The sequence below is a fragment of the Periplaneta americana genome, chromosome 3 (assembly GCF_040183065.1).
Source record: "Periplaneta americana isolate PAMFEO1 chromosome 3, P.americana_PAMFEO1_priV1, whole genome shotgun sequence".
Classification (NCBI taxonomy): domain Eukaryota; kingdom Metazoa; phylum Arthropoda; class Insecta; order Blattodea; family Blattidae; genus Periplaneta; species Periplaneta americana.
The window spans coordinates 32,853,657-32,874,605 of NC_091119.1; positions in this window are offsets into that span (position 1 = coordinate 32,853,657).

The window sequence follows — 20,949 nt, forward strand, 5'->3', positions numbered from 1 at the left end:
TTCATGAAGCGTTATTGAATGTCATGAATTCACCTACAGAATAGAAGGAGTGAGAAATTAGGTACTTCTTTAATTTGGCCATAAATAATCTTATGTTTTGAGTTTCATTTTTTATATCGATAGGGAGGCTATTAAAAATTTTCACTGCCATATAACGCACTCCTTTTTGATAGCACGATAAACTTGCCGACGGAGCATGAAAGTCATTTTTGACGTGTATTTATGCTATGAACTAGTTTTCACAATTACATACGAGGAAGATTATTAATGAAAGAATATACTGACAAGTCATGGGCATTATTTTTAGTTTTTTTTTTTAAATAGCCCTACATGATTCCCTAGATCTTTCTATTATTCTAATTACTCTTTTTTGTAATAGGCTTATACTGTTACTATCTGTGGAATTTCCCCAGAATATTATTCCAAAACTCATTACTGAGTGGAAGTATGCAAAATATATTGTTTTTAAGGTATCGATATTTACTATCTTTTGTATAGATCTAATAGCAAAACATGGTGAATTTAGTTTGGGGGTAATTACTTTAATATGATTTTTCTAATTTAACATATTATCGATTTTTAAGCCAAGAAATTTGGTTATTGTTGTTTCTAATAGGGATCTATTGTTAATTATTGCGCTTGAAATTTGCAAGGTTGAATTTGGACAGGATTTAAATTGAATTATGTTAGTTTTGTTACAATTCAATACTAATATATTGACTGAGAACCAGTCACATATTTTGAAGAGAATTTCTTCTGTTGAAGATTGGAATGTGTTGGAGTTATTGGCTGTAATTACTATACTTATGTCATCTGCAAATAATATGGGATGACCTACAACTTTTATTAGGGGGGCCAAGATCATTTACGAACACTAAAAAAAGTAGGGGACCTAATATCAATTTTTCTTCATTATGTTAATCATTTTTTGTCTAAATTATCTTATTTAGCACTAAAGTATAATAACTGCTTAGATCTTAGAATTACTTACATGTATCTAAACACATGTACATTTTGCTCTTACTATTACTACATATCTCGGATTTTATCTCTACCGGTGGGCGACGTCATAACTTGCGGCGAAGAGAAGAGGAAAAGCAGCGGTTGTACTATACTCAACGCCTTCAACAATGACAAGCTCTCGAATTCCAACTGCCATTCACCGGCAGAGATAAAATCCGAGATCTGTACGATCGTTGTTGTTATTATTATTATTATTATTATTATTATTATTATTATTATTATTCCATTTTTGTATTGCTGTTATTTATAATATTTGCTACCGGTATGTATTTTTTACTGGTTGAATGGAAAAAAAGACCTAGAGATCTTCTTCTGTCTGCCAGAAAAATAAATCAATTAAATAAATGAAATAGTAATTTAAATAATTTAAATTATTGTAGCAAAGCTCATCGTAGTATCATTTTTTATCACTAGAATGCATTGTGAACAGACAGCGGGGTCTAGTTTTGAATCCTGAAGAGAACGTCAACTGCATCACAAACAAGATGCAAGCATTCCCTAATACAGTCATGTCAATTGATGCCCATAGGCGCAAGCCTGCGCTTTAGAGCTCAGGAGAGCCTGAGCGCTTTACAGCAGAAAGGAAAGAGACAGACGAAAGAGGTAGTATATGCCGCTTTTGATCGATATACAGGGATGGCCAGCACTGATTCAATAGATAAAGGGAAGAGAACTTACTAAAACTGTATCCATGTTAATTTTTAGATTTGTCTGAGAAGTATAAGTGCATTATAAGAATGTAAGTTTTAATTTTAATGCTCATTTTTCACAAATTTGTTTTTTTTATTTGAAAGGAATATTTTCTCAGCTTCTTTTTTTTTTTTATAGAAAAGTGAACTTTTCAGATATAGGCCTATTTATTTAGCCTTACAGGTACTGAAACAATGTTTTCGTAAGTCTCCTTAAATATGTATTACTAAAGATAGTGTATTACAATTTTTGAAAATATTCGCATGGAAAATGTTTGTAAGGAAATGAATTAACAAAGCAACTACTGTTACATCATAAGCAAAAGATATGTACCCATGTGTTGTAAAAACGTCAGCTCTATCGCTTCAGTGGGTTTCGAGAAAATAATTTAATATTCTGATGATATGAAGTTGCTCACCAATATCACCTTAAAAGCATAATGCGATAAGAGTTTTGTTATGGAATATTGGTTACACTTAAGACATATACAGTACCTAGGTAAGACAACGCAGAGCTGCACGCATTGTATACTTCACCTGACATAATTAGGAACATAAAATCCAGACGTTTGAGTTGGGCAGGACATGTAGCACGTATGGGCGAATCCAGAAATGCATATAGATTGTTAGTTGGGAGGCCGGAGGGAAAAAGACCTTTGGAGAGGCCGAGACGTAGATGGGAAGATAATATTAAAATGGATTTGAGGGAGGTAGGATATGATAGTAGAGACTGGATTAATCTTGCTCAGGATAGGGACCAATGGCGGGCTTATGTGAGAGGGCGGCAATGAACCTATGGGTTCCTTAAAAGCCAGTAAGTAAGGTAACTTTGCTTTGTACTATAATATTGTTTTGATTAGTTCATTGATTACTTTTATAAGGCTAAAGATACCATCAATATCAATTCCAACTTATCATGTCATATTCAATCCCTTTTTTTGGGATATCACTTTCTTTATGAATGATGTGCTTCATCCACTTAGTACAGTATAGTTGTACTACTATGGAATTTATGTGAATATTTCTTCTTAACTTTTTATTATGTTACTAACGTTTAAAACACAACTGCAATATTAAGAAATTGGTGTTAGTACTTTTGTTTTACAGACAATATAGATAATATCAAACAGAAAGAAGCCATATAAAAATAAGGACATAAAATTTCACGTTCGGTTTGAAGTTTGTGCACCACTGTTTTCTTAATCCAACAGGCTGCTTATTCCTCCTTCCATACTTAGTGCATTAAATTTAGGAATGCAGTTATATTGTCAGACTCCAAAGCAGCTATTCTATCAATCGTGTCTAAACACACACCTTTATCTCAAACAGCAGAAATAACTAAAATGCTCTCTCAATTAATATCACTCAATAAAAGAATTGTATTCCAATGGATACCATCCCATTGTGGAATCCTGGGAAATGAGAATGCGGATGCTTTAGCAAAGAAGGGCAGCACTGCTACTTACAGACCTGTTACTAAATCTACGTATTACTCTGTGAAGAGATTTATTAAATCTACATACTTAGACTTCAACAAACAAAATTTGATAACTCAATCCCAACGGAAAAAATGGAACTCTCTGCATCAAAATCCACAGTTAATTCCCGATGTACCACGAAAATCGTCTGTAGCTGCATTTAGATTGGCAACAGGCCATGATTGTTTGGCCAAACACCTGCATGGAATTGGAATATATCAGTCCCCTAACTGCCCATTGTGCAACTCAAACCAAGAAATGGATTCGGAACACCTCAAAATCTGTGCTTCATTGGCTGGTCATGATAATATCTTTGAAAAATATTGGAGTGCAAGAGGTCAAATGACTTTATTGTCAAAGGGCTGGCATTAGAAAACAACAACAACAACATACTTAGCGCATGATGCCCGCGCACGACGTCAAGGTCAGAAAAATGCGCTTGTTTTGACATCACTGCCCTAATAGTAGGCTGTGTCACGCGCGAAATATGATTATATAGTCTGTGAACAACTACCTTATCTCCGTACGCCATGGGCCAGAATACGGGCCCTACCCATAAGATATAAATTGCGTAGGACACAAATTTCAGGGCAGAGAACGCCACCAGAAGGAATTATATGTTTCTAAAATTGATCATTTCTGAGTATACCATTCTACTACGAAAAGGATGTCAAATTGGTACACATCCTGCAGAGATTCCAATACAATGGGGCAGAATACCACAAAATTTCATTTCCGTTCTCATGAGAGGCGCAAATCCTTGGTACAACAAACGAAAACAAATCCGCAATAGCTTGTTCCGGTTTTTTAAGGACGTCCACTCTTGCGAGGAGGAGGCAACCTGTTTTATTTTCGATGAGTCGTGTCTTCGTGTGACGTCACCACATTCTCCTCCATCATCGCCAATAACGGCGATTCCTCAAGGCCCTGGAATCAATTATTGTCGGCCACTGTAGCGGTCATTATGCGGCGCTCACAGCCAGACGGATCTGACGGGTGCGCTGGAGTGTGGCACGGATATTTGCTGCAACATGCAGTGCACAGCCGCAACGCACGCCAGGTGACATGACGGCTACACTATCAGGATATTCGCTATTGTTCCTTCCTTTTTAATTATCTTTAACTTCCTTCTATTGTTCTATAATATTCTTCTCTATTTTCCACTACCTCTTCTTTTTCTTTACGTTTTCCTTTGCTTATTTGTCCATTTATCTATCTATTTTCTTTCTTTCACTTTCTTGTTTCATTTTTCCCTTACTGTTCTATCAATAAGTTTTTTCTTCACTTCTTTTTCCTTTTTTCCGCTTTCTTTCTTCATAGTTTTTATCCATTAACTCGTTTGTTTGTTTTTCATTTCTTTTTCCTTCTTCCTTTTTTCTTTCTTCAAATATTTTATCTATTAACTCGTTTTCCTTCTTTTTTTCTTAAAATTTTTTACCCATTAACTTCTGTTTTTCATCTTTTCTTTTTCCTTCTTCCTTTTCTCTTTTTTCAATTTTTTTATCCATTAACTTATTTGTTTGTTTCTATGTTTTTCATCATTTCTTTTTCCTTCTTCCTTTTCTCTTTCTTCAAATTTTTATCCATTAACTTCTTTGTTTTTGATCATTTCTTTTTCCTTCTTTTTTTCAAAATTTTTATCTATTAACTCATTTGTTTGTTTCTATGTTCTTCATCATTTCTTTTTCCTTCTTCATTTTCTCATTCTTCAAATGTTTTATCCATTAACTTCTTTGTTTTTCAACATTTCTTATTCCTTCTTCCTTTTTTTCAAAATCTTTATCCGTTAATTAATTTGTTTGTTTCTATGTTTTTCATCATTTCTTTTTCCTTCTTCCTTTTCTCTTTCTTCAATTTTTTTTATCCATTAGCTCGTCTGTTTGTTTCTTTTTCGTCATTTATTTTTTCTTCTTTCTTTTTTCTTTCTTCAAATTTTTGTATCCATTAACTTCTTAGTTTTTCATTATTTCTGTTTCCTTCCTCCTTTTTTCTTTCTTCAATTTTTTTATTCATTAACTCGTTTGTTTTTAATAATTTCTTTTTCCTTTTTCCTTTCTTCAATTCTTTTGTCCATTAACGCGTTTGTTTGTTTGTTTTTAATCATTTCTTTTTCTTTCTGGCTTTTTCCTTTCTGCAAATTTTTTTCTCCATTAACTCATTTGTTTGTTTTTTGTTTTTCATTTATTTTTCCTTCTGTATTTTTCCTTTTCTCAAATTTTTTATCCATTAACTCGTTTGTTTGTTTTTTTTCATCATTTATTTTTCCTTCTGTCTTTTTCCTTTCTTCAAATTTTTTACCCATTAACTCGTTTGTTTGTTTTTAATTATTTCTTTTTCCTGTTTTTCTTTCTTCATATTTTTTATCCATTAACTCGTTTGTTTTTCATCATTTTTCTTCTTCCTTTTTTTCTTCCTTCATATTTTTTATCCATTAACTCGTTTGTTTGTTTTTTCATTTCTTTTTTCTTCCTTTTTTCTATCTTCAACTTTTTTTTATCCATTAACTCGTTTGTTTCATTTCTTCCTCACGAATATTGGCGTAGCTCAGGGTAAGGAGCTGTCTCCTGTTTCGGAATAGCGCTCGGGCGTTGATTCGAATCCCTCACGGAGCTGAATAATGTATGACTGAGTTTTTCCCGAGATTTTTCCCTGTCGTAAGGCGAGTGCTAGATAACCCATGGTGAACCGTCGGTCTCATCTCATTGGGCCGTATTCATAGACATTTTTAGCGCGGGCTTCCGGTGGATGATCAGCATTTTTCGTATTCATAAACCAGTGTTAGCGATATGATATGATTTGAATTCTGTACTAGTAACCAGTGGATAGCCGGGGCTAGCTTAGTACGCTCGTAGCGCGTTCTGCGAAACGTCTATGAATAGCACCCTTAGTTACCAATTTCAACGACGCTAAACAATCTCGCTGTTGATACAGCAGCGTTAAACGACAGATTAAAATTACCCCTTTCTTTGTTCTTATCATTCATTTTCTCCATTTTTCTTTCATCCCTGTAATTCCGCTTCATTTCTTCCATTTTCTTTTTCCCAACTTTGCATCTTTAATCCATTCTTTGTTTCTTGGTTCTTTTTTTATACCTTGCTTTGTTCCTAACGTTTTACCTTCCCTTTTTCTCCTTTTCTTCCAGTCTCCATTCATTTCTCCCATTCTCTTTTCTTTATATTATTGTATTTTTCTTCCTTTCTTTGTTTCTTGCTCTTTCCTTTATATCTTTTCCCTCCCTCCATTACTTCCATTGTCTTTTCTTTCCATCCTTGCATTTTCTCTTCTTTTCTTTGTTTCTTAGTTCTTTTGTTTTTCTTCTTCACGCATTGCTTTGTTCCTATCACTTTAATTTCACTTTTTCTTCCTTTATTTTCTTCTCTCTTTCTTCCTTCTATCTTCTTTTACTTCCATTCTTGCCTTTTCTATTCCTTTGTTTCTTCCTGTCCCTTTATTTATTTCGATTATTCTTCCTTCCCTCTTTCTTCCTTTCTCTTTTCCCCTTTTGCTTTCTCTCTTCCCTTCATCCTTGTAGTTTATCTTTCTTTCCTTTTAACTTTATTATTTATTATCTTATACAGAGTAAACCGTAAGTAATGTCATTAATTTCAGGGTGTTATTCTTTGAGATATTTCAAACAAAAAAGTTTAATATAATAATTTTGCTTGCTTTTCGAGATAAAAATTGTTTTATATAAAACATTTCATAGCGTTGAAAGCCATTGATTGAATTCCCAATATCGTTGGTGTTCGTGCAAAATGTTGTATGTTAAAATTACCAGTTCTTCAGGAAAGGGAAAAAACTGAATAGTTTTATTGGTTTCAGATCAATTGCTTTGAAACTTAAAATATTATCATAAAAACACATATTGTGATATTTTACAATTATATGTGAGCACCAAAATAATGCATATCTACAGAAGAAGAAATTGTTTCAATTTTTTGACATGTGATATTTTGCACGAACACCAACGATATGCTTAGTCAATTTACGAATAAGATAGCAGTATAAAATTCCTTTGGAGAAAGAAAAGTTACATTTGTTCGGATCAAATTTCTGTACATTTAAATCTATACCAATAATAAATCTGTAGCCAAAATTTTTCTGGTAATTTTCGATTTTCCAAAAATAATTGGTGTTAACATGTATAATTAACCATCCTGAAACCGAAAATCGCTTTTTTGAAATTTTTGTTGGTATATCTGTCTGTCTGGATGTTTGTTACCTTTTCACGCGATAATAGCTGAACCGATTTATGTGAAAATTGGAATATTAATTAAGTTCGTTGTAACTTAGATTTTAGGCTATATGGCATTCAAAATACTTTATTTAAAAGGGGAGTTATAAGGGGGCCTGAATTAAATATCTCGCTTATTATTGATTTTCATGAAAAATATTACATAACAAACGTTTCTTTAAAAATAATTTCCGATAAGTTTTATTCTATACAAAATTTTGATAGGACTGATATTTAATGAGATAAATGAGTTTTAAAATTACAATGACGCCACCTAAGGCGCTGTTCTGAAATAAAAACAAATTACTTCGTCTATAAGGGGCCTTGGACAACAACAATCGAAAGCTATTAAACATAGCCTAAGAGAATGTTTCTGTGTATGTATGAAGTAATATCGGAAGCTAATTAATTGTTTAATTATTATTTCACTATTGGAAAGTGTAGTTTCTCTAGGTGGACATAATTCTACAATGTTATTACAGTAACTTCTGAAACATATAGCAAGTAATATAAAGTATACACATTAAAACTAAATGATATGTCAATCTTCATTAAACTATGGTTGCATGTAATAAGAAACATGTTAAAGAAATTGCCATTGCACCAAATGATTGCTCTCTAGACCAAAATGACCGCATTTTAATTATTTAAATACAATTTAAATTAAGTAACATATTAAACGATTTATCCTTCTATCAAACACGAATGTTCCCTGGATCAAACGTCCTATTTTAATTATGTAATTACTTTATATTTATTTCTAACAGGTGCAGCGGAGCGCACGGGTACGGCTAGTTCTTTTAATAATTTGTTAAATTAACTGAGCATATTAGGATTTTAATCAATGAATTTTTCGAAACGCGTTATCAAATGTTTCATATAAAATAATTTTTATTTCGAAAAGGAAGCAAAAATGAGCAAAATTGTATGAAACTTTTTTGTTTGAAATATCTTAAAAGAATAACCCCCTGAAATTAATCACATCATTTACGGTTCATTCTGTATATATAGCAAACTCCTTTCTCTTTTTTTGCATTTCTTCAATCCTTTTTTCGCTTTATTCCTTCCGCTTTGTTTCTTCTTTTCTCTTCGTTACTTCTTCCTTACTTTGTTTTTTTTTTCATTTTTCTTTTTGTCTTGTTTCTTTCTTCCGTCCTGACTACTTCTTTTCTTTCCATTCCTACTTTTTTCCTTCAACTGTTATTAGTTTCTTCCTTCCTGTCTTTCGTTATTACTTTCTTTTTTCCAAACTTTTTTTATCCATGTGCTTGCTAGTACTTTTTTTTATAATTTCTGTCTTTCTTCTTCATTTATTTATTTGGGTCTCCTGTTTTTGATAATTCTTATCTTTTTTCTTCTTTCTGGCTTTCTTTGTCTTCTTCATGTTTGTTAAATGTGTTTAAACAAGTAAGCGGATATCTGTATAGATGTTACGTTAAAGATTTAGCTGAGAAGCTAAATTGCAAGAGTAGACACTGCTCTACATATAGAATGTACAGATTCAGCTATTCAGACTGTTGATTTAATGTCGACATCTGAGCCTCAATGCGAAATTTATTATATGAAATAGTTACTATATAAAAGAGGACCTACAATTAAATATAAATATGTCTGTTGTAAAAGATAATTGAATGAATATACCAGCATGGACGATTTACATAGATTTTCTTATTGTACAGTTAAAAAGAGAATTTCAAATTTAGCAGTAAATAAGTTTTAAGGTTTCAAATAAACGGGATTGGTTGCAACTTGCACTAAAACTAGACGTAAGTGCAAGTTAAGCCAACATAAATTGAAAAGTTATATGACAGTAAATTCGTTATTAAATTGTATATTTATTGTGTAATTCAGTGGCGGCCGCTGATCATGTTGCAGCGTTGCACAACGACCAAGTTTTTCCCGCACATTAAAATTTTGTTTATATTAAATAACTAAACAGATTTTAAGTTCCCTTCTCGTCCAATTTAAATATATACACTTTTTTTTATTTATATATCATTCAAGAATTCGAGTATAAAATAATCAGAATTTATAAAATTCATCAAATTGTGAATACTTCAGAAGTGGTCGTTGTGCTGCTGAAGCAACAGCAGATTCGTGTAGCGGCTGGTATTGAAGGTAGGCTCAGTTCAGAGTTCCCTATCCCAGCAGTTAACACAACTGGACGCGGTAAAGCTCTTGCAACAACCGGAAGCAAATAGTTCTTGTATTTGCCTGTAGATTGCAGAAGTGACCATTCCGAATGGACACATTTGCTGGATGAATAGTGACTTGAGACGAAATTTTAAGATTTTTTCCGAGTCTTCGTTTCTTACGTGGTTTCTCACTTCCTGACTTCCTGTTTCCTGACCAACGTGTAGCTAGGTGAGCACGTGGTCCAGTCGTTTTATAATCGTGTGAAATCCATTTAATCCTCTCTTAAATATTTAGTTTTTGTTGGAATGTAAATAGTTTTATGTGAATTGTGCTGCATAATACAATTTTTTTTTTATTGGATGTTATATTTCCGTCAAGTTTGTGACATAGGTACGTAGGCATATAACGTTATGAATTTTGTAAGTTGTTTAAAAAACAGGAACTTTTCTGGATTTTAATGAGTTTTATGTGAAATGTGGTAGTTAGCACAATTTTTATAGTGCATTGTGAAGTGATGTTTTCTTCAAGTTTGTGATATACATGCTTTTAACATTACGAATTCTGTAAATAGTTTACGAAACAAGAACTTCTCTGTACTTTCTGACGAAGAAAAATAAAAAAATTAAAGAACTTGGTAGACCATTGCCTGATCTAAATATTGTCCAGACAGTTACTACGGGGAAAAGATAGTTCAAGGGAATTTTTAGAAAGGAAATTTACAATAATCATGACTGGTTTTGTGGTTGTGAAGTGAAAAACGCAATGTTTTGTTTTTCGTGTATTTTGTTTGATGGGGAACAGTCGTGGACAAGAATGGACATTACTGATATTAATAATTTAAGTACTAGCATTGGATTAAAATGTTCATGACCATGTATTGATAAAGGTAACTAATTCTACCCCACTCATCACAGAAAGTGCAACACCTAGACCCAAACTTCACCGGCCTCCGCTGTTGTGTGTAATTACTATTTGTGTATATGTTAGTTTTAATTATTAAGTTTATGCACTATTTTGTGAACTATTAATAAATACTTAATAAAGATGTTTATTACTTCCTCTTCCTTTCCTTATTTCATTAAAATCAATTCTGTAGTTCTAAGAAAAAAAACTGTACACAAACAACGCAAAAACAGCACCATTTTGATATCAGGAATAACGTAAGCGCGTGTCGTATAACAAGATCTTGAAATTGATTAGTTACAGCATCACAATTCCCCAATCTTACAGCTAAACTATTCTCTCATCGGATAACAAAGCATGGCGATACACTTTGATGCTCCTGCACTTTTTCATAAGTTTCGAACAAACAAGAAAACAGCTCAACCTTTTGTGCACACTTTCTACACACCGAGGCGATGAGAAACTGAGGCATTATTAACGATGATGTAATAGTTTTTCTTATTATTTTGTCATCAGGCTCGAAGCCGCAGACGAAATGGGAAAACACGAGAGTGTCATTTCCTGTAACACTGCGATGCTGAAGTCCAAATGGAGGTTGTCGATCGCACTTTGCAGGTCTGATTCAAAGCCATAATGCAATACTCTGCTGAAGTTCATTCAACAGCCAATCACTGACGTAATCATCCCATGTGATCACAATTACGCATGTCGTGTAATCCCAGGTATGGTTGAGGAAATACTAGCTCGTTACGTGCCATTCCACTTGCGTGGTTCAACGTAAGCTAAGATTTGTTTACTCTACGAACTAGTTCTTATATTGCACAAAACTGAGAAGTTTGATCAAATAAAGGCGTAAGCCCGAAAAATGCATTTTGAGAGAACGTTAACGTTCCTTCTCTAGACGAGTTCCTGATAACCTCCAGCGTCCTGAACCCAAGCCTTAAATCATTTCAACATCGGATACCCGTAACTATCCCCAAGACTTCACCGCAGTCTATCTTCATCTGTAAAGTTTATAATCGACCTACACTAACACCAAAAATGAAAGGACATTGTGGAAAGAAAATTAGACCTTGGTTGCGATGAAAATGCTTACGTCATATCCGACAAACAACAATGTCAACGAGTCCATCTCAAGTACAAGGTAAGTCCGCGTATGTAACTTACTTTGTGCGATATCGTGCGTATTTGCTTGGTTTTCGCACAAAACCAATCCGCGGAAAGTCTAAAATTCCACATTCAGTATTCCCAACCTAACACACATAATGTTTAGGTGAGGGGTTTGGACTTTTTCCATTGCTGGTTGTCACAATCAAAAATTAAGACACAACGTTTCGAAGGGTGGTTCTCCCTTCGTCTTCAGGTGGAAGGAAGTAGGGAAGAGAAAAAACCTATTGTTGGGATCGTTACGTACAGCTATTCTGTATGACTGATCGTCGATTCCTGGCTTCGATGGAGATTATAATTGAGAAAGACCCGAAGTCATTTGCAGTATGTTGGCACTAAAACCAAACGGAATAAAGAAGATGGGTGTGAAGTGGCTATAAAATTGATGTAAGACACACAAAAGAAGGGGGTGGGAAACTGAAAAAATGAACAAGTGTAACACACATAACAATTTCCCTCTTCTTACCGCTTAAGTGACATATTGATTTTACTGCTTTAGGCTTTTAACATATTATTTTTAGAGACGTTCAATATAGTAATAATCATAAATTGGAAACTTACCACTGCAATTTCACCTAAATTGCACTGTTAATTATTGTTTTTAAATATTTGCAAAAATTAAGTAAACTCTACAACTTCACTAAAGTTACTGCATTCGTGATGCAAGTAACATTAAGGAAGCCGTGAAAAAATCAACAAGATTCCAGACTCATCATAGACTGGGGGGAAAGAAGACAGACGTATATCACGGCCTGCTGGAGTATAGTAAACACAGAAAACATTTTAAAGCAATAATGTTGAAGATAGATATTTTTGTTTTGCAAATTTACCGTCATTGAACAGAAACCAAGATGGAGATTTCATTGCAACTAATTAGAAATTCCTCTTTCAGGTATGTAATAAACGATCTTCGCACAAAATAATGTATGATACACGAGCTGTATGTTTTCTTTCAATTCTCGGAAATTAAAAAAAGCTCAACTACGTTTTGCTTTTTCAAACTTTTCCTCGAACATGAAAACTTCAACATACCGCTCTTGTAACGCATATTACTATTACCTACAAACAAATTGGGGAACCGAGTTATACCTCTATGGAAGAAGCAGAGAGGGCAGGCTGGGCTTAGCCTGGTTTCGTCTAGGTGCTTGGAGGGCACTAAAATCGTCAACGAAGAGGGACGAAAATATGTCCTCTTTATGGTAGAGACGGGACATCAGATCATATTTTATCGGAGTGTGAAGCCACAGAAGCTCTGAGGAAACTATTCCTGCCAGAGTCCTCCATTACATCTAGCAGAGAGAACCTAGCGATATAAATTCTTTGAGAGTCTGGGAAAATTTATGGCAAAAGTTCGACAGCTGAGGGTGGAACTGGCTGAGGAGGGGCCGAGGAAATAACAGGAAGTGTTATTTATTAGTGTTACAATGGGTAGTATTAATACTGAATACAATTAAGGTAATTAGGGGATAATGTTATTTTGTATTTATTGTGTTTTTTTTCTCTTACATTTATATTTATTATTTGGATTATTTACTGCAATTTTGATAAGAAATTGAATTGAATTGCTTAGCCTATGTATATATACGAGTATTTCACTGTTTTTTCATATCTTACGTTTATTTTATTATCATTACTTTTTTTTTGTGAAACCTTGTATGAAATTGGATTAGTTATAATTGTGATAATGGTTAAATACAATAATAATTATTATTTCTTTCCTTTAAGACTCAAACTGTGCATAGTTATAGCACTAATGGCCGTACAGACTCGTGCAAAGGATTTTGTGTACATGAGTTTGTGTTTCTTATGTATAAATAAATGCATTTCAATCATTCATACTTTACCTACTTGGAAGAGTTCATTATAATACACACACGCGCGCGCGCGCGGATAAATTTAATAACATTTAAGGGATATTCTCATGTGCTTATACAGGTTTAACCGTAAATAATTTGATTAATTTCAGGCGGTTATTCTTAGACATATTTCAAACAAAAAGTTAAATACAATACTGTTCATTTCTGCTTCCTTTTCGAGATAAAAATTGTTTTATATCAAACAGTTGATAGCGTGTTTTAGGGAAGCCATTGATTGACTTCGCAATATGCTCAGTCAATTTAAGAAAGCAGTGTATTATGATAATAGATGATTGAAAGAATTTTAATTTTGTCCTTTAAATGTGCAAAGATTTGATCCGAACAAATGTAACTTCTCCTTCTGCAAATTTAAAGGACAAAACTAAAATTACTTATATAATTTATTATCATAATACAATGCTCTCGTAAATTGACTGAGTATATTGCGAATTCAATCAATGGCTTTCCCAAAACACACTTTGAAATGATTCATGTAAAACATTTTTTTTTTCAGAATAGAAAGAAAAACGAGCAAAATTGCATTTTACTTTTTTGTTTGAAATATCTCAAAGAATAACCTGAAATTAATTACATTACTTAGAGTGTCCAACCTGTAAACAGTATAGACCTATCAATTAATTGTCTTTGGATCAAAAATAGTTCTTTACTTCCCATCATCATTATTATTATTATTATTATTAATATTATTATTATTATTATTATTATTCTTATTATTATTATTATTATTATTACTAAGGTAGGTGTTCCTGATATGGCCATGCTAAGGTTTGAGAATTTTAGCCGCTATTTTGAAAAAAAAAAAAATGTAAACCACTTTTTTCTTACTCGTTCTCAGTCTAATGGACTTTCTTAAAACAATTTATATCAAACAGTTGATAGCGTGTTTTAGGGAAGCCATTGATTGACTTCGCAATATGCTCAGTCAATTTAAGAAAGCAGTGTATTATGATAATAGATGATTGAAAGAATTTTAATTTTGTCCTTTAAATGTGCAAAGATTTGATCCGAACAAATGTAACTTCTCCTTCTGCAAATTTAAAGGACAAAACTAAAATTACTTATATAATTTATTATCATAATACAATGCTCTCGTAAATTGACTGAGTATATTGCGAATTCAATCAATGGCTTTCCCAAAACACACTTTGAAATGATTCATGTAAAACATTTTTTTTTTCAGAATAGAAAGAAAAACGAGCAAAATTGCATTTTACTTTTTTGTTTGAAATATCTCAAAGAATAACCTGAAATTAATTACATTACTTAGAGTGTCCAACCTGTAAACAGTATAGACCTATCAATTAATTGTCTTTGGATCAAAAATAGTTCTTTACTTCCCATCATCATTATTATTATTATTATTATTATTATTATTATTATTATTATTCTTATTATTATTATTATTATTATTATTATTATTATTATTATTACTAAGGTAGGTGTTCCTGATATGGCCATGCTAAGGTTTGAGAATTTTAGCCGCTATTTTGAAAAAAAAAAAATGTAAACCACTTTTTTCTTACTCGTTCTCAGTCTAATGGACTTTCTTAAAACAATTTCCTTTCCCCATAAAAATAGCTTTAACTGTCTAAAAAGTCCCAAATTCCAAAAGTCTACCTAGTGGCCATATCAGGAACATGTGCACATGATATGGCCACCCTTGTTCCATGTTCTACAAATCGTGATTATTTTCAGTTTGATAGCGCAGTTGTGCTAAAATTAAATAATTTTGGTGTAAAATGAATAAACATGACACTTAATAATCTTTTTTATAATTCAGAAGTGTAGTCAAAACAGGTTTTTCCATAAAAAATTAAGTTGTTTTTCTTCAAATACAAAATTTTTGCGTAATCCCAGCTATAAGGCATGTAAATTTGTCAGGTGCAAAAATAAAAGTGAAATGAACTTGATATGGCCATGGTGCATTTGATATGGCCATATCAGGAGCAGGTAAGCTTTCACGAAAATCGTTTGATTATGAACAACTCGTAAAAGATATGCCATCAACGACAACACCAATCAACAGAACATTAAAAACTGAATGGAGTACTATGGTTTTCATGAAACAAGTCTTTGAAAAACATGCATAAAACAAAGGAGACTTACCAGAGAAAAATAAGAAGAGGTCACATGAAAACCGCAAAACAGGCAACTGACGCCATATTGCTCAACCTGAATGGATGGAAAACGATCAAGTGACATACCAGGATGCCTTTTCACTGGATATTGCTGCAATTTAGCGGATTTTTTGGTTAACTAACTCACAAGAGGGGGGTGGCCATATCAGGAACATGGCCATAACAGGAGCACCCACCTTAGTCTAATTATTACTATTATTAGTATTACTAGCCGTACCCGTGCGCTCCGCTGCACCTGTTAGAACTAAATATAAAGTAATTACATAATTAAAATAGGACGTTTGATCCAGGGAACAACTTTTACAACAGCGCAAGATAATCTGCTTCGCTCATTATCCAATTTCTTTTTGCATTGCATTTATTGCATATATATTTTATGTATTTTAACACGATTTAATTGAGCATAGTTAAAATTTGAATTATAAAATAATGGATTGCTAAGCTAACGTACTATTACTGCATACTAAATCAATACACTCTCGTTGTTCGTTAATTCTCTGAGATTAAAATGAGTGTACATAAATATTATTTTAAGGAATACAGAAAACGAATGTACAAAATAGCCTATCAAATTTTCTGTGCCTAAGAAGCTATTTTAATCTTACCTGTCCTCGATTTACTCAGACGTTACTGTAATAACATTATAGCATTATGTCCATCTAGAGAAACTACACTTACCAATGGTGAAATAATAATTAATTATACAAATCGGTTAATTTAGCTTCTGATATTACTTCATACAAACACAGAAACATTCTATGTAGGCTTTCGATTGTTGATGTCCAAGGCCCCTGTTTCGATTGTTGTTGTCCAAGGCCCCTTATAGACGAAGTCATTTGTTCTTAATTCATTGCACCGTCTTAGATGGCGTTATTTTAATTTTAAAACTCATTTATCTCATTAAATATCAGTCCTATCAAAATTTTGTAAAGAATAAAACTTATCGGAAATCATTTTTAAAGAAACTTTTGTTATGCAACATTTTTCACAAAAATCAATAATAAGCGAGATATTTCGATTTATTTAATTCAGGCCCCCTTATAACCCCCCTTTTAAATAAAGTATTTTGAATGCCATATAGCCTAAAATCTAAGTTACAACGAACTGAATTTATATTCCAATTTTCATATAAATCGGTTCAGCCATTATCGCGTGAAAAGGTAACAAACATACAGACAGACATACGAACAAAAATTTGAAAAATGCGATTTTCGGTTTCAGGGTGGTTAATTATATATGTTAGGACCAATTATTTTTGGAAAATCGAAAATTAGCAGAAAAATGTCGGCTACAGATTTATTATTAGTATAGATTATTGTTGTCATTATTATTATTATTAAACATCAAGACATTCTGCCATTGTACATTTTTGTTCAGACAGTTAACCAACGATAGATATTCCTCTTTGTACACGAGATCAGCATGGTAAAAGGCCACCTCTTAGAATCACATAAGACAAGAGACAAATAAATAGGCTACGCATTACTCATAGCAGGTGGATATTCCTGTACTTCCTTGACGAAAATCGAACCAGGATCCGCTGACATGTAGCCGGACACGCTGCCCATCGATGCTCAACGGAGGACACAAGCCGTGCCACTGCATTACGTAAACATGCGAGTAACATTTACAAATAAAAAAACAATGTAAGCCACGAAATGAAGTGGTTACAGACGTGCTTCAATCGATTCATCAAGCCGGTTAACCCGTTGTGAAATCGATTTCACGAAACGAATCTTTTCTGGACCGTGTCGGAAAGCCAACGTTTCGGAGAAAGATGTACCCTCCCTCCCTATGTGGAAACAGAGAGAAACATTAAAGCTACTTTCTGACAATAGTTATTAACATGTTTACTGAGAACGTTAACAATGTGAGTTTTATTACGTTTCCAATTACTAATTGATTATATAAGAGTATGGAATTAACCATCGACGCAGCTTAGGGGTAATAGCTGATCTGATGCGGCTGCACTCGGGCGTAAGTTCGAACCCCGCTTGGGCTGATTACAGATAACTTCTTGTGTTTTCTCCGCAGTATTCCCGATTTTAAGACGAATGTCAGGTAATCCATGGCGAATTCTCGGTCTATAGTGAGGATCACGTAAGAGCAGTTCCTAAAAGGTTAATTTGGCCCTCTTTTCAGTGTTGCCAACTAATACCAGATATTACCAAAGAGAGTAAAGTCACAATGCCATGTGCTGAAATAATAATAATAATAATAATAATAATAATAATAATAATAATAATAATAACAACAACATATAGGGCTGGGTTTTTAGATCTAAAAATCTCCAAAATATGTAGTATAAAATATGCACTTATGACCTAAAAATTCCAGAAATATGCACTATAATATAAAAATATGACCTAACAATATTATAATTAGGTAATAATTTCAGTTGTAAAATAAATTAGTAAATCAGTTTATGACAATGAACTATTTATTTACGAATAAAATGCACATGAGAAGCAAGCTAAAGTAGGTCTACGGAATTTGATATTGTAGTATCCTTTTTATTTTATTAAAATTATCAGTAGTTGGTCCCGCGCCGTGGCGTCGCGGTCTAAGGCATCCCGCCTAGGACTCTCGTTACGGAATGCGCGCTGGTTCGAGTCCTCATGGGGGAAGAAATTTTCTCATGAAATTTCGGCCAGTGTATGGGACCGGTGCCCACCCAGCATCGTGATGCACTTGGACAGCTATGATAGGTAGCGAAACCCGGTTGCAAATACCAGCTATAACAGCTGGGGGATCATCGTGCAAACCACACGATACCTCCATTCTGGTTGGATGATCGTTCACCTCTGTTTCGGCATGTGGGCATGAGGCCAACAGCCGGCTAGTCGGTCTAGGCCCGTCACGGGCTGTAGCGCCACGGATTATTATTATCAGTAGTTGGCGTATGCTATGATTTTTTCGCATGCTTCTTGTAGTTCAGTTTATGAGTCCTGAGTTGTACTGTACAATGAATACCTTGTACAAATTTTCAAATAAATAAAATTAGGCCTAGCTATTGTCAGCCAACAAAGCCTTGCACTTCGAAAAACTTCTTTTTAGTTCAGATGACAAAAGAGGAGCATATTTAAAAATAAAATAATTCATTAAAAGAAAAATTTTCACCCGACAAAATCATTGAAATGGAAAACAATGTATGATACTCTTTGTTTTTTTCTAACATCTTTTCTATTTTATTTGACGCTTCTTGCCCCACTTTACCACAAACAACATCAAAGTTAATCACACTTTCTTTCACTACTTATCTGCTTCACTAGTGGCACTTCTGATTGCTCCAAAGCAGTTATAGTAGCAGGAAGAAACCCAAAATTGGAATTGATATATGAAAGTTGGCCAGAAATATCGGAATTAGACATTAATTTTTGGGCTAGTTTAATTCAAGCGGCTTCCCTGCTGTCAAACGAATCAATTATGTTTTTCACAACTTTGAAGTTCTGGCAATAATAGTTGCAGGCATCAATCCAGGACCCTCATCTTGTCAAAATGGGAAAAGGCGGCAAGGAAATGTCTGGAGCTACCAACTTAAATCATGCAACACGTGACGGGGCGTTCCAGAAGACCTTTTTGGCACAATTAATTTATTAACTTCCTTCACTGAATTGACTACGATATAGTAGCTTTTAAAAAAATTAATGGTACTCTAAACGCAAGCAATCTGCATAAATTAGGAAAATTTCTTTTTAGAGTTAAAATTAGATGGGAAGAGAAAGTCAAAGCTCTAACGGAGATGGAATTATAAATGTTGAGTAGTCGGACACGATAGGAAACTACGAAAAGTATCAATGAAGTTAACAGAATAATTTTTAAGAGATTGAGTATAGAAGTGAAAAAGCTAAAGTAAGAGTTTTAAATACAAGAGCTAAACATATTATTATTATTATTATTATTATTATTATTATTATTATTATTATTATTATTGTTATTGTTGTTGTGAAAGGATGATGATTGTTATAGTTTCAAGGTTATTTTACGACGCTTTATCAACATCTTACACCAGACTCAAGCAGATGACAAACACCAGAGACATGGCACACCAAGGGGAACGCCTGAAATGGAAATGGGGAGGCCACGTGTCGAGACTCCAAGGCTGCAGATGGGCGCATATTTCCACCACGTGGGACCCACGCATCGGGAGGCGAAACCGAGGAAGACCTGGGACCAGATGGGCGGACTTCTTCAAGAGCCTAGCTGGACCCCTGTGGTCCAGAACAGCCAAGAACCGAGAAGAATGGAGATCGCTACAGTTTGCCAGTATCGAGTGAGAGTGCAAGTGTACACACACAAACGATGAACAAAACTTATATTGAACAGAATCTACCGTCATGCGGATTAGCTCACCGCATGATCTCTAAAGAGCTCCCCTTTTAGGAGGCCATAGCCCTTCACGGGAAATCCAAAGGCTATTTCATTCATTCATTCATTCATCAACATCTTACGCCAGCGTTGTCAGACAGAGCCTAAACGAAGCGGAGCGCTCCACTATGACTGGTTGCGTGCTCCGGTGTTTCCACAGACATAAGCAAGTTCACGCTCCGACTGCACTCTCTAGCTCCACAACCGGTTTTGGAGCTTACAACTCTGACACTACTGTCTTAGGCTATTTAGCGTGTGAATGAGATGAAGGTGATAATCCCGGTGAAATGAGTTCGGGGTCCAACACCGAAAGTTACCCAGCATTTTCTCATGTTGGGTTGAGGGAAAACCTCGGTAAAAACCTCAACCAGGTAATTTGCCCCGACCGGGAATCGAACACGGGTCACCTGGTTTCGCGGCTAGACGCGCTAATATAGGTTTAACATATACTTTTTGTAATAATTATATGGAGAGTGATGGCGGATTAAGAACTGGAACACATCTAATCCGCCATGACGTGAACACAGATTAATGAAATAAATAAATAAATAAATAAATAAATAAATAAATAAATAAATAATATTCTAACAAAAAAGTAAAAAGTAAATGCACGAGTTACACACATTGTCGTATGAAACGTAACAGTAATTCAATTCAGCATTGTCTTTAGTTGCTGAGAGTTCTGACGGAACTTGTAAGAAAGAGAGCATTTCCTTATCCGTGGATCTTTCACGAGAACACGCGACAGAATAAAAACTCTTCGTGGAAGGCGAGAATTTTATCGAATTGATACCCACTGATAATGATGTATTTATAGCATATTTTTCCGCGTAATATTGATCTGCGCTATATCCGGTTTTCATTGCACTTCCTGCTTCATCGCTTTAGTATAAGGAAATAAATTTTAGCATAGGTAACTCAAAGAAAAGTGAGGAA